The sequence below is a fragment of the Mytilus galloprovincialis genome, chromosome 7 (genome assembly GCF_965363235.1).
Source record: "Mytilus galloprovincialis chromosome 7, xbMytGall1.hap1.1, whole genome shotgun sequence".
Taxonomy (NCBI): domain Eukaryota; kingdom Metazoa; phylum Mollusca; class Bivalvia; order Mytilida; family Mytilidae; genus Mytilus; species Mytilus galloprovincialis.
In genome coordinates, this window is record NC_134844.1 from 59,520,445 (window position 1) to 59,535,230 (window position 14,786).

Below are 14,786 nucleotides of genomic sequence, written 5' to 3' on the forward strand. Positions count from 1 at the left end.
ATCATGCTTATCTGTAATGATCTCTGGTGGCCTCTCCTGGTACCTCTCATGTTCAAAATCATTGTATAGGCAGTGATGCATGTGGCTAGAGGAGAAGGCTTATGCCATCATTAACCTTATCAGCATATTCAGGTATTCTAATCCAGAGTGATAAATGATGTGTATGATCGAGTAGAAAATTTATAACAATTAGCATATCTAACTTTTTAATTTTAGACTGTTATTGAAAAAACCTAATATCAATACATGTATTATGAATTATCTATATATTTATGTATCACAATGCTTGGTGTATTTTCAGATGAAATAAAAATAAATTAAAAAAAAACTAAAGATACACACATTTTGCGAAAATCGAATACAAAAAAAAAAAGATACAATTAATATATACTCCAAATACAATTGAAGACCATGCATTGACCTGTAATGGTTTACTTGTAAAAATTGTGACTTGGATATATAGTTGGTCTCATTAGTACTTATACCGCATCTTCCTATATCTGTATATGATAAAAGTAATGTTTTGTATGGTACAAGAATTCGTAGCAAAACTCATTGACAACGTACAAAGTGAAACTCTATGAATGTATAGAGATCATTATGAGTGTTGTTCTTTTCTTTATTTCTGATACAAATAAAACAAAATGGAGAAAAGGAAACTAATTGCATGTCAAAGGACATTCTAAAATAACTTTCATAAGTGTTTCTGTCAATAACAATTGATACTTTTATTATTAGTCTTCTGAATACAAATCATATGCAATAAGACAAAAAAAAAAAAAATGCATGCTGCGTAACATTGTTTTTAAAAATTACATACAGCTACATCATAACATATGCATAGTAACGGATTGAGAATATCTTCTGGTTTCATACTAGTTTAACGGTGCATGAATTCACATATATATGGAAGCGGAATGTGACACAAAAAATCACCCCATTGGAAAGCAAAGACGTTCCACATCACCATGCATAACTCAGTCGTCGGATCATTAGGTTGTCCTGGTCTCATGTCACTAAATGGCATTAGTTGGGTGGGTTGACTAACCCATTCAAGGTCATTATCTTTATTGAAATTATAACCTCAAATCCAGTATCCATCTACTAGAAGAAATATGAATTATCGTATAATTTTGTTTATGATATAGTCCCTTTGCTCTATCTACTATTGACGAGTCTTTGTTGCGTAGTTTGGAATAGTCAATGAAAAACAGCATAATCAAAATAGGGCATATAAACGTTATCGACACGCAACTTTTTTTAGTAGAAAGTAAAAGTTTAAATTAAAACTTGTCTTACACATTTATCTTTATTCTCATAAAGCCAAGGTATGAAACCAGTACAGAGATAACAATAGAAATAACTATTTACAATATATACACATATACAAAACAAGGAGAGAGGTTACAAAATTAACTAGCAATGAGAATAAACAAAATTATTAATATTTTTTATAAATAAACAAAGCTTCATCAGGACTGGATTTCGTGTACTCCACATACATTCAGAGAAGTTAACATGTCTAGTTTTAAGCTGTTATGCTAATGCTACTGTTTAAATAGCAGCATAGTTGTTTTTTTTTGCTGTTTATTTTTGTTGTGTTTTCTTTTGTCATTCTGAGGAATTTGCAATTTACGAATTTTGATGTTGATAGTATACATTGCATGCTGAAAAGTATCTGTTACATTGGTTCACTTCTTTATATTGAAATAAACTAATTACTTAAACAGCTTTACATACATGTACGTAAGTATTCGGAAAGTCATGTATTCACATTATCATACCAAATCTGTGTTCCAAAGACATATTGGTTGACAAGTTTAAAATATGACACCATCAGAGGTATTCATGTATGATCTATATTTCAATTCAATAGGCAAACAGGAATACTGATTAATTGTTTTCTTATCATTATAAAAAACAAACACTTGCATTCTTCCTTACGTTTTTATTTCGGAGGGGGGAGTTATAATGGGACTTGACGTAAACAATATTCCATTTTGGGCATTGACCTATATTTATAGACTACATTTTCCCTTAGTTCCTGATTTCATGATTGGAAATTTAACTAAATCTTTTGTTTACAATTCGAAAAATGTTAATTGTAGTCATTATCATATATCGGTATTATTGAACTTCGACATCTTAGCATCCGACCAACTCACAATTTGACATACGGTTAACACGATGTCTTTATGTATTGAGATTGAAACTTAGTTGACATCTAGAATGTTCATATTTATATAATAGTGCCAGTGTTTTATTGACCTTTACCTCATTTACATTTTATACCTCACTTAACTGAATGTTTTTAGTAAAAACCATAAAAGATGCATCACTTGTTATTTTAAACACCAGACAAGTATTTCGCGGTCAAAAGTTAAAGGCCAAATAAAGAATAACATTTAAAATCAAAGTAGACCCAATATTCATATGCTAGTAATTCACATCCAGTATTTCTGGTCTTTAATTCGTCTTTAATGAACTGATTCTCCGCAAATGTTTCCAGTTCCGCTAGTTTCCTCTCTTAAGCTTTCATATTTCTCCTAAAAAATGAAGGAACATAACAAATGTTAGAAATCGAATAATTTCAAATGATCGAGACTGATAGCGTCATCAGATATATAGTTTATTGCTTTACGCGAATCAAATGTCGTTCGAAATCACTTTCGGTATTTCAAAATCGAGAATACGACTATCAGTGAATGTTTAGACCTATCGAATATGCTGGTATCAATACATTTCCTAACTTATTTGGTATAAAGAGCTTAAAGCTCCTACTAAAACTTTGTAAAACGTCACAAGTGTCTGAGCAGAAAGTTGATGAACGAGGGGTATGTCAAATAATGTCTCGTCCTGTTTCTAAAAAAAGTCCATCGGAAGGTATCAAGAACCTGTTGATAAATATTCCGTTTCAAATTCACAAAAAAATACACGATGGTTCTGAAGTATAGATTCTTGGTACTGACTTATTTTATTATCTTAATACAGTATTATGGTATTATTGTAATTGTCTTTATAAATACTACTTTTACTTTTTAGTCTATCTTTGGTGATATACAATTATACTGAGTCGATTCCGTTGCTTTAGTATTTAAAAGACAAAAACAATAAGGTTGGTCACCGATATGGAGTTTAAGGTAAATAAGGTGTCTAAATTAAAGTCCATAGAACATGTAGAATGTTTTAATAATTTGTCAAAATGTAGTTTATATCATGCTTTTTTCCGAAAGAGATTTTAAAAAGAATGAGTCACAGGGCTTATTTTCACACTGCACATGCAAAATGATCAGATTTTGTATATATATTGCATGGAAAACCCATTTCTTTCAGCCTTAAAAAATAAAACTACACTAGAATCTTAAGATAAGAAAAAAAAAGTGTCACGGGACTCTTGCTACATAATAAAATAGGTAAACTCCTAAAACATTCTATTGTAAAAGTCTGGATTATATGTCCTAACATTTTGAGTTGTCTCCCCTTGTGTTGCAAAAAACAATAAATCAAACAAAAGTAATCTGTTTATCGTCAAATACAACCATACATATGATTTAACATGTTGTTTTCTATGTCAAAATGAAACTTCTACTCATTTCTTACCTACTACTCTAATAATTTGCACATTTTAGTCAAGATTTAGATCGATTTCTTTCTAGTTATTCAAAATTCAAGATTGAGGACACAACCCTAATTACCTTAACATACATAGATTTTCCGTTGATATCTTTAGAATTAAGAAAAGGTATTCAAATACTAAAGTTTCAACTTCCATAGACACAACTTATCTTATCTTAATTCGATTATCATGTTCTTTTGTAAGGGTTAACATAAAGGCAACAGTAGTATACCGCTGTTCAAAACTCATAAATCTATGGACAAAAAACAAAATCGGGGTAACAAACTAAAACTGAGGGAAACGCATTAAATATTAGAGGAGAACAACGACACAACATTAAAATGTAACACACACAGCAACGGACTAAGCATTAGACAAAATCCAATGAGAATAACCAATATAACATCAAAACCAAATACATGAATATGGGATAGAAAAGTACCGTGACACGTCTTATAGTAATGTGAATTCACACTCAAATATAGGAGAAAACAAACGACACAACGTCGAATAGTTTCTCTAGTGTTTTAGTCTTTTTATTAGATTTCTTTGTTTTGTGTGTTTATAGTTAAAATAAATACAAAAAAGCAGTTAAAAAGTGCAAATGCAGAATGTTTGATTTTTGGTTATCTATTGATAGTAAGTCTTATGGATAAAATTGTGCCTTTGAGAACAGTACTTCGAAATATCTTAAAGACAATCAACATAGAATATCCAGTTGTATTTCGAACATTTATTCAGCAAATTTCATAATAAAAGAGGGACAAAAGATAACAGAGGGACAGTCAAACTCATAATCGACAATAAACTGACAACACCCTGGCTAAAAATGAAAAGGACAAACAGACAAACAATACATAACACAACCTAGCAAACTAAAGAATAAACAACACGAACCCCATCAAACATTAGGGGTGATCTCAGGTGCCCCGGAAGGGTAAGCAGATTCTGCTCTACATGTGGCACCCGTCGTGTTGCTTATGAGATAACAAATCCGGTAAATAGTCTAATTCGGTAGGTCACATTTATGACATGTCAATATTAGAATTTATAAAATGTGAAACTTATAGATCACATCAATATTCTAAATGTCATTTACCTAAATAGTACTCTAATATGACGTGATTTTTTCGCTTTGTTAACAACACTGTGATAAAATTCTCAATATATCTATCCTTATCGCAGACTCAGAGATATACATAATAATGGCTGTTACAATATACTTTTCATGTAATTTACATGTACTGGAACCTATTTGCAGACCCTTAGAAGATTTTAAGATTTAAAAAGTGCAATTACAAAAAGACAAATAACTGTTCATTTTATTCGGATGCATAATAAAAAGCAGTAATGCACAAGAGCTCGGAAAAATCAACAAAATACAAATGAAATAAAATTCCGCGAAAGTCTATTATTTTTTTGGGCGCATTTAAGTCCGATTTCAAAACATGACGTCAAACAAATGAAATCGCTAAAGTTGAAAGTTTTCTGTTACGTGAACCATCGAAATTCGTCTGATATTGTAATAAAACTGATTTTTGAGGTAGGTTTTGTTTTATTTTCTATTCTATTGCATTATTTGCATATTTACTAATTTCAGCAAGTCAAAATGGCGGCTCCTTAGTTACGAAATTTCAACTTTGGATTTGACGGAAGCTTACGAGAAAATCATTTAAATTAAAAATGAAAAATGTTGGGTTTGAGAATTAGAACAATTAAATCGTGTATTCCAGTGGTTATTCACAAAAAAAAAAACAACATACAAGCTACCGATTTAATAAGATATTTGAGCTTAATCTAACAGGGAGTAAAAAAGATCAGCCACACACACACCCTTGCTTCAGTATTTTAATGTCATATTAGAATCGAAATAATTCATGGAAGCCATAGACTGATGGAAATTTACACATGGCCTGGACCGTGTGTAAATTTCCAACAATCTATGGCTTCCATGAATTATTTCTTCATTAACAATGAATATATGTGGTATGAATTCCAGTGAAACAAAAATCATCCAAAGTTTGGGGATAAAAGCCTCTCAATTATTTATGTGTTTTCAGTTCTACTACAAAGTTTGACTAGACTAGATACTGGTATCTGATAACAATTTGCCATAAATACTATTTAGATGCAAAGTAAATGTCTGTAAGGTAAGAAAATGTTGTTTGATTACCAATGGCTAACTAATGAACGTACTAGTTTTTTTTAATGCAAACAGCAATCTAAAATAAACAATATTTAAGAGTGCCTATGAACAAATATGTATACAATAGTAATAATTAATCATTAATATATGTTAAAACGTATATAGGATTTTATTTTACAAACATGTGCATGTGATCTAGTCTTGTATATAAACTGTAAATAAATGAATCTTAGGGTAACAAAAGAATTCAACTTAATTTGAACTTTACGATTTCATTTGATCAATTGTTTTATTTCGATCGTTTCAATTTTATTCGTAGATAAAATTTTAACTGTATCAAGTGTGATACGATATATTCACCCAGTAGAGAATGTTCGATTTTTAATTTTTAAACCCGAGGCTCGTCGAACGTTTTAGGTATTGAAAATTTGTCAAGAGGCGCTATATATTGTATTGTATGACATTCGATTGTGGAATCTGATGTTTATTAAATACTGTTTTAGACGATACTTGTACATATGCAAACATACAAAATGTATTAATTCTTCGTTTTAATGTCTCGTAGATATAGGTGTTTTTTCTCTGTTACTTATTGAAGTTCAAGTTGCACATCATTAATTTTTACGAATAATATCATTCTGTATTTAACGTAGCAGTACCCAAATTGTACCTATTTCCTAGAGACTTATTTTTTATGATTTGATACTATGCATATTTCTCACCAGAGGTAAAAAAATTTAGATATGCACAATACTTTCACGTAGTGTTGTCAACGATTAACCGGTAAACCGGTTAACCGGTCGAACGACCGAATACCGAATACCAAACTCTCTAACCGGTTAACCGAACTTTTTTAATATTGGTAGATTTGATATCATTTTTTTATGAAATCATTAAAAAGTTAGGTTTTATTTACAAATGAATTTGTCGTCGTGGTAACTTATTAGACAGATCAATTGTCCAGTATATTGATTGCTATTGTTAATCCTAAAAACATAAAATTAATTAGAACTTGTCTCTCACCTTGGGCAGGATCTTAAAAAAAACATAATTAGTATACATGTTTTTTAACAGTAACTTTAAATCAGTAATGCGATTAAATTTTACAATTTACTTCATTAGTTCGTTTTTTATCTAATTTTGAGTAGACCTATATCTAAATGAGCAACCTCCGTCGTGCAAGTCTTAGTCTTACTTTAAACAAAATGCTAACTAAAAAATTGTGAAATGCAAACCAATGTGAATGTACTCAATGTATACGTGATAGTACGAGTAACATGCTTAAAGAAACAATCAAATAAAGCAAAGAAAAGGTCGTACGGTGACCTATATTTGTTAATTTCTGTGTCATTTTGGTCTCTTGTGAAGAATTGTCTCATTGTCAATCATACAACATCTTCTTTTTTATAATTAATCATTTCAAATTGAAACACTCCACACTATTTTCGGAGACAACAAGAGAAAAGGAAAGAATAATCGGTTTCAGACATATTCATTTCTACGAGATCAAGATTTTTTTTTTAATTTTTTCAATCTGAAGTTGGTACAGACGCTATAATAGTTGATACGGTGTTTTTGATTATTAAAAGTCAAACTTCGCCAGGAATCCTCAAAAACAAGCCTTATAATGCCAAAGGACGATATTCAATTCTATTAAAAAAAGCGTAAGTTTATGACTTGGATGAAAGGTTATCAAATTGACACTCATACCACATTTTAAATCTATGTGCAGGGTACTAATGATAAGGCTTTCAACCCTAATTAAAACTATACCGGTTAACCAGTTAATCGGTCGAACGATTATCCGAGTAACCGGTTAGGCAAAAGTGTACCATTTGACAACACTACTTTCACAGTATTTATCTAAGGAGGAAGTGTTTACTTGAAAAGCAAAATGTACTGAAACGTCGCCATTCGACGTCATTTTTTTAAAATGATCAAATACAATATGTTACAAGTATCCATTTTTTTAAATGAAGAGTAAGCATGGACTAATATCCAATTGTTCAAAATATTTGAAGAAATTAAACAAAAGCTCTGTTATTAGACATTTGACGATGCGAATTTAAGCATGGATGCAATTTGGGTACTCCTCATTTCAGAAACTTTGATGGTTTTGAAGTCAGTTTAGACCACTTTTTATATGATTCCATATGGATTAATAATCAAGTTGGTGTACCTATATAATAAAGAAGGATATGACTACAAAATAAACACACAATGGAATTTTTTGTCTTTATCATAAGAAAACGTAGGTAAAAAAAAATGTCAAAATAGGTGCAATTTGGGTACCGTCACGTTATGCATTTTCTTGGGTTCTGAAATCACGTGTTTTGATGACATGATAATTTACTTATTGTGTGTTTTGATTCACAGTATTTGGAAACATTGAAATACATTTGATATATTACAAATTAATAAATATCCTAATCAACTAAATCAGTAATCAAAGGGTGGAATTCTTCATTTTGATAAATGCTTTAGTTGATTAGGGTACTAGTATTTATGAAGCTAAAATATTTCAGCTAATTTGATACATTTACATGTCCGAGTAAAGTGTAGTGTTAAATTAGGGTGGTTGCTTACAGGTGCATACATTACGAAATAAACAAATGTCACTATTATTACATCTCAGGCCAAATGTGTATATCCAACCAGTGATAATGTGACCTATATATTTACTCTAAACGTAAAACCTAATTGTTATCGAACCAATTTTAGAAAAAAACCCTTAAAATGGAACAGTGATTTGTTTCTGAAGTTTCATCACACATGAATTATTTCGATTCTAATAAGAAAAATAAGTTCATTCAAATACTGAAGCGAGGATAGGTATACCGTATGTGTAGCTGTTCTTTTTTACTCCTGGTTCGATAAAGCTAAAAAAAAATATTGTCATAAATCTTTAGAATGTATTGATTATTTCGTTAATAACCGCTAGAAAAAAATATGTTTAATTCTCAAACCCAATATTTGCGATTTTTAATTTACATGTTTTCTCGTAATCTACCGTCAAAACCAAAATTGACATTTCGTAACGATGGAGCTGCCATGTTGACTCGCTGAAATCAGTTAATATGCGAATAATGCAATAGAATAGAAAATAAAACAAAACCTACCTCATAATTCCATTTTAATACAATATTATACGAACTTCGATGGTTACAAACAAATTTATATTGTTTTTATACTGCAACTTAAATTAGTATATTGATAGCTTTTAAAATCGTAACATAAATATCAAGATAATTTTCATCCCTTATTGAACCCCTGATTTTGGAGAAAGTGTTCCATGATGAAATTGACAATACACAAAATATAGCTCTGTTACTATATTTAGGAAATAAACACATATTAATTCTGTTTATTATACACCGGAATAAGAATAAAAGTTCTTTTGTCTTTTGCTTTATTACCATTTCTAATACAATAAAATCGGCAATGCGTTTGCAAATAGGTACAAATACGTGTGGATTTACGTGGTAGGTATATTGTAACATCCATTATTATGTATATTTCTGAGTCTGTGCTTAGTATAGATATATCGAGAATTTCCACACGGTGTTGTTAACAAAACATCGTTAGCAGCCAAAATTATATTAATTTCAAATACAAAGTTTTCTGTTTTTTGGTATGGCAAATTTAATACCTACGTTTAATTCAACCAAACATATAGAATTCAATAACAATGCATTTATGAGTGAAAAAAATGCATTATCATGGCATACGCCATCTGCAAGTTCCCATCAAAATTGCATCATTAAGCGTCATTGCATAGATTGAAATATTTGGAAAGTAATTACAAAATGCACAGTGACGTAAAAACCAGAATTTGTTTTGTAAATGCATCAATATAAACATATACTTTACATTTTAATTGTCATTCTTGACTGCAATACTAGAACGATATCAATATTTATGATGTCAATAGTTTACAAGGACTTATTCGTTTACTGTTGTATTAAAAGGTTTTTCGATTGTCTTAGCTAAAAGCCGTTTATATCATTTTTCACTTTATTTACAATATTTGACGGATTGATATGGTATTCCGGAAACCTTTAGTTTTAAACTAGCTAAAGTTGACATATATTTATAGAATAAAAGCAAAATAAGAAAGCTCCCAGGAAAATTATAAACGGAGGTCTTTTATCGAATTGCAAAATAAAAAGCTGAAACACGCCAAATAAAAGGCACTTTTTTACTATTTTATTTTTCTAAAATAGCAATAATTAAGAACTAAGATTTCAATTCAATCATCTTAGATGTATTTGGATATATCTAAGAACCAATTTGGCAGTACAGCTGTCTAGTGGTTCTCATACTTCCATAAAATTGAGAATGGAAACGGGGAATGTGCCAAAGAGACAACAACCCGACATGTATGGGTTTGAAATATTCGATTTCTCGCATGGTAGATGAATGAATTCAGCAAATCCAATCGGAAATTAATAAAGAGTTTTTTCCCTTTTTTGGAAATATTTTATGCATTGATGCACTTTGTAAATACAGCTGTTTCTCAAACCAGATATAGAATATTCATAGATAATTAATTTTCACATACTGGTTCCCAGTTAGGATTTCTAAGTTCCAGGTCATAGAGACATAACTTGGGAATGTTACCACTGAATATCCATATGCATATTCTTTATATTGAAATATGTAGTAATCCTACAGTTAAGGTAGAAATAGTTAAGATATTAAGAGTTAGTTTAAATTCTTAGAAGTTCGGGGCATATAAATGTTGAAAATATGCCGCACAGCCCTATATTTTGACCTTTCAAAAATATAGTAGTGCATATAAACTTCCCAATCTCGGATATGCTTTTTTTCAAAATTCTATAGTAAAAGGTACTAGTTTTAGCCGTAAGATAGTTTCTATTGGAAATTGCATTGACAATATTTACAGAAATGCAACTTTTTTTGGATGAAAAAAAGAGAACATACAGAATTTAGCCATATTTGGTTTATCTCACAGATTTTAATGAAATTAACACAAATATGAAGTTTTATAAATATTTCATGGTGATTGAGAAAATCATTGGCCTTAACTAGGATGACTCGGCATAAATTCATAGTTCACAGTATGAATAGTATACTAAAAACCCTGAATGCAGAATTAATCATAATATATGCATATTTGTAAGTAAAATTTACTCTTCGCAGTCATTGTAATTTATATATCCTTCCTGGATATTATTGGTAGGGTGTTTTTGTCCTGTTGATAACCAAAAAATAAGCCGTATTTAACATGTTTAACACCGAAATCTGCATTTTATTGTCATCGCGGCGTTTAAATAACTCAAAATTAACAATAGTGTGTTCTATCCTGAATATGTTCAAAATATTCAATATTGCTAGAAACAGCCGAATAATTTAGGACATTTGAGAAAATTGCCTATCCCCTTGTAAAAAAAACAAAAAATCTAACTTGTAAATTCTATGATTTTAATATTTTAAAGGTGTTTACATATAAAACAATAACTGTTTTTGGAAGATATATACAAATTAGATGGAAGCAGTTATTTCAATAACATTTTAAGTGAATTTGTACATCAGATAGGTATTTGCATACATACAACTATTGCAAATATGGCTATGTTTTAACACTTCTAGTTCATAATCTAGCTCCATTATGTCAGATATATGGTTAGAGATGACACTGGTGTGACAAAAATTCTGGACTGACCATTTGAGGCAGAAATTGTGAATTTTCATTGACAAATAGGCATAAGTAAAATGTGGACCGAAGACAAACATGATTGGATACTTTAGATAATTTTGAATGTGGAAATGATTGACTGCTAAACATTACATTTACAGTATTCTGAAATGCTTTCAATTTGTTATCAGAATAGTTTTAAACAGGTTCTAGGCATTTTATATCAGATAACATGCAAATATGGTAAACTGGCAATAGTTAAATTCTTGCTTTCAAATTCTTTAAAAAAACTGAAACATTTCTGATAAATAAGTATTAATGAGCATTGAATTTAGTAAAAAATGTTAGTTTTTTATACTATTTAAAGACGTTTCTTTGTGTAAACGAAACGCGCGTCTGTGTATTGAATTATAAGCCTGGTACACCAATGTACCTTTAATAACTATTTACACCACTGGATCGATGACACTGCTTGTGGACGTTTCGCCAGCCCAGTTGTCAGCACTTCAGTGTTCACATGAATATCAATTATATGGTCATTTTTATAAATATCCTATTTACAAAATTATTATTTTTTCAAAATTCTAAGGATTCTCTTATCTCAGTCATAGATTACCTTAGCCATATTCGGCACATTGTTTTGAATTTTAGGTTCTCAAGGTGTAATACCACCATTGATTTTTCCCTATTAGTCTTTGTTAAGTTGGCACTTTTAAAAAAATCGTACAGTATTTACCTTTATTTCAACCAAAGAAATACTTTGCATGTGTAAAGTTCAATACTTTCCAGTGATACAGTGAAAATTTCACACTACATTTTATTGCATATAAGAAAGTAACCACCGCCGAGGGTAGGCAACCCAATTTTTACACTGTTATTTACTGGTTACCTGCTTTGGTAACTATGCAACCTTAACGTTCCAAAATATTTTATAAGACCATCAAATAAAAAAAAAAAAATGATGCTTTCAGACACCCAACATACATATTTACGACTCAGAAAAATTTAAGTGCATTGAAATGCAGGGTTAATTTTCTTCAACTGTCAAATTCAAGGGAATATTGTTTTAGGCCTACTTTCGTATGCAACCGGATGTGACGTACCATGATTTGGTGGTATTACACCTAAAGAACACCTAAATGTCAAATAAACTTAATGCAATTTTTTCCCCTCCAATTGCAAGTTATTTCAAGCATAACTGTCAAGTTTTGTCTCAGTCAGAACTATAGTTTCAGAGAAAATCACTATAATGTAAGGCTATATCCTACGGCAATTTCAGTCCAATTTCTTCGAAAAATCCTAATTTCAGTGTATCATTATAAAATGCAGTGTTGACTAATATCTGATCATAAACTCATGATATATGCATTCAAACAATTAAATAGAATACAAAAGAAAACTTTAAGATGATAAACAATTTTATTGCACCTTTTAGAGTTCATTTGAAGGTCTGTTTTGGTCCATTTTCTCCTTCCTTCATTTTTCATCAAAACTTGATATCTTTTGTCTAAAAAATAAAACAAATGTGATTATTTTCCCACAAAAATGAAATAAATGTAATGTTAAATCAACAATTAACGTGTTTTATAGCTGAAAGAACTGTCTCTATAAATGTTAACAGTCTACACGGAAGTTTCTATAAGCCCTTATGTGTAACTTGAGTTTTTGGTCTGTTCTCCTAGTGTGAGAAATAACGGTTCCCTTTCAGTCAATCATTTATTGCTACTGGTATCAAAGTCTTTTTATTTACTCATAACACTATATTTCTAATAGATTTACACAAAAAGTCCACTTTCTTGTACTTTACATTAGAAAATGGGGAGAAAGAGTAATAAAAAAATACCTCAAAATGTTTTTAAAAAGGGTTATGTTCCTTTGAATGCTGGTACAAAAAATAATTGGTAAGAATTATAAAGTTTAAGTATGTGAGACTGGATTCTGATGTGTATAAATCCAGGACAAATAAGTGTTTAGATGAGTTATTGTCTGTGCAAAATGTAGACGGCACAATGGCAAATTGTAAACTTTTGCGGCCAAAACAAAAAAAAATGATGATAGTTGATACATACTTTAATACTGAAGTGTCATCTGCAGACCAATTCACATATAAGATTTTTCAACAGAATGCTCTTCAGAACATGGTTAACACTGAAATAAAAAATTCACATGTTGTATAAACAAAACAAAAACTGTAAGGGTAATTTAAAATTTAACACAGTAATCTAAATACAGCTTCGTCTGTCCACCCATTTGACTAAGAAAACACCCGTAAACCCCCATTTCAATGCAATTTTACCTCAAACGTACTTTCTGTGTCTAAATCCATTCTGAATAGTCCATGTTTACAATGTATGAACTGGTTTATTAATAACTTTTAAAAATGAAAGTACAATAGGGTCACGAGTGCACATTTAGTTTCCCTAAATAGGTGTAATACCACCATTGATTTTTCCCTATTAGTCTTTGTTAAATTGGCACTTTAAAAAAAATCGCACAGTATTTACCTTTATTTCAACCAAAGAAATACTTTGCATGTGTAAAGTTCAATCCTTTCCAGTGATACAGTGAAAATTTCACACTACATTTCATTGCATATAAGAAAGTAACCACCGCTGAGGGTAGACAACCCAATTTTTACACTGTTATTTACTGGTTACCTGCTTTGGTAACTATGTTACCTTAACGTTTCAAAATATTTTATAAGAACATCAGATAAAAAAAGAATGATGCTTTCAGACACCCAACATATATATTTACGACTCAGAAAAATTTAAGTGCATTGAAATGCAGGGTTAATTTTCTTCAACTGTCAAATTCAAGGGAATATTTTTTTAGGCCTACTTTCGTATCCAACCGGATGTGACGTACCATGATTTGGTGGTATTACACCTCAACGCTCTTCAACTTTATACTTGTTTGGCTTTAAAACTATGCGGATCTGTGCGTCACTGATGAGTATTGTGTAATCGAAATGCGCATTCTGCTTTTTAAATTATAAGCCTGGTACCTTTGATAACTATTTTATGATATATGTTTGAAATTTAGAACAAATGAATAAAATTTTAATAAAAAATATAATTTCAAAGCAACTGAAACATAACTGCGTACCCGCTGCTTTTTAATTAATTGATATGCATATTGATTAAATTGTAAATTGTGACGCGATATAATGTTAACCGATGTTCATATCAGTGTAGATCGTACCATCAACATGCATGATGTATATCAAATAATGATAATTACGATCACGAACACGTTTTTCAGTTTTTATGTTTATGCAGTAATGAGAGTTGAGAAGACATAATTACGCGTTTTTTTGTAATAGTGGTGTGTTTAGAAAATGTTCCCTTTTTATTGATACTATT

General features: G+C 30.3%; 1 long non-coding RNA gene across 1 annotated transcript; it reads right to left on the reverse strand.

The window, feature by feature from the left end:
* Positions 1–780: 780 nt before the first annotated feature.
* Positions 781–14,039, reverse strand: LOC143081821 (uncharacterized). Its single transcript, XR_012980106.1, has 4 exons — positions 13,926–14,039; positions 13,491–13,569; positions 12,850–12,928; positions 781–2,546 (listed from the first exon to the last, which is right to left on the reverse strand). It is a non-coding gene; the product is annotated as an uncharacterized LOC143081821 (long non-coding RNA).
* Positions 14,040–14,786: the final 747 nt, after the last annotated feature.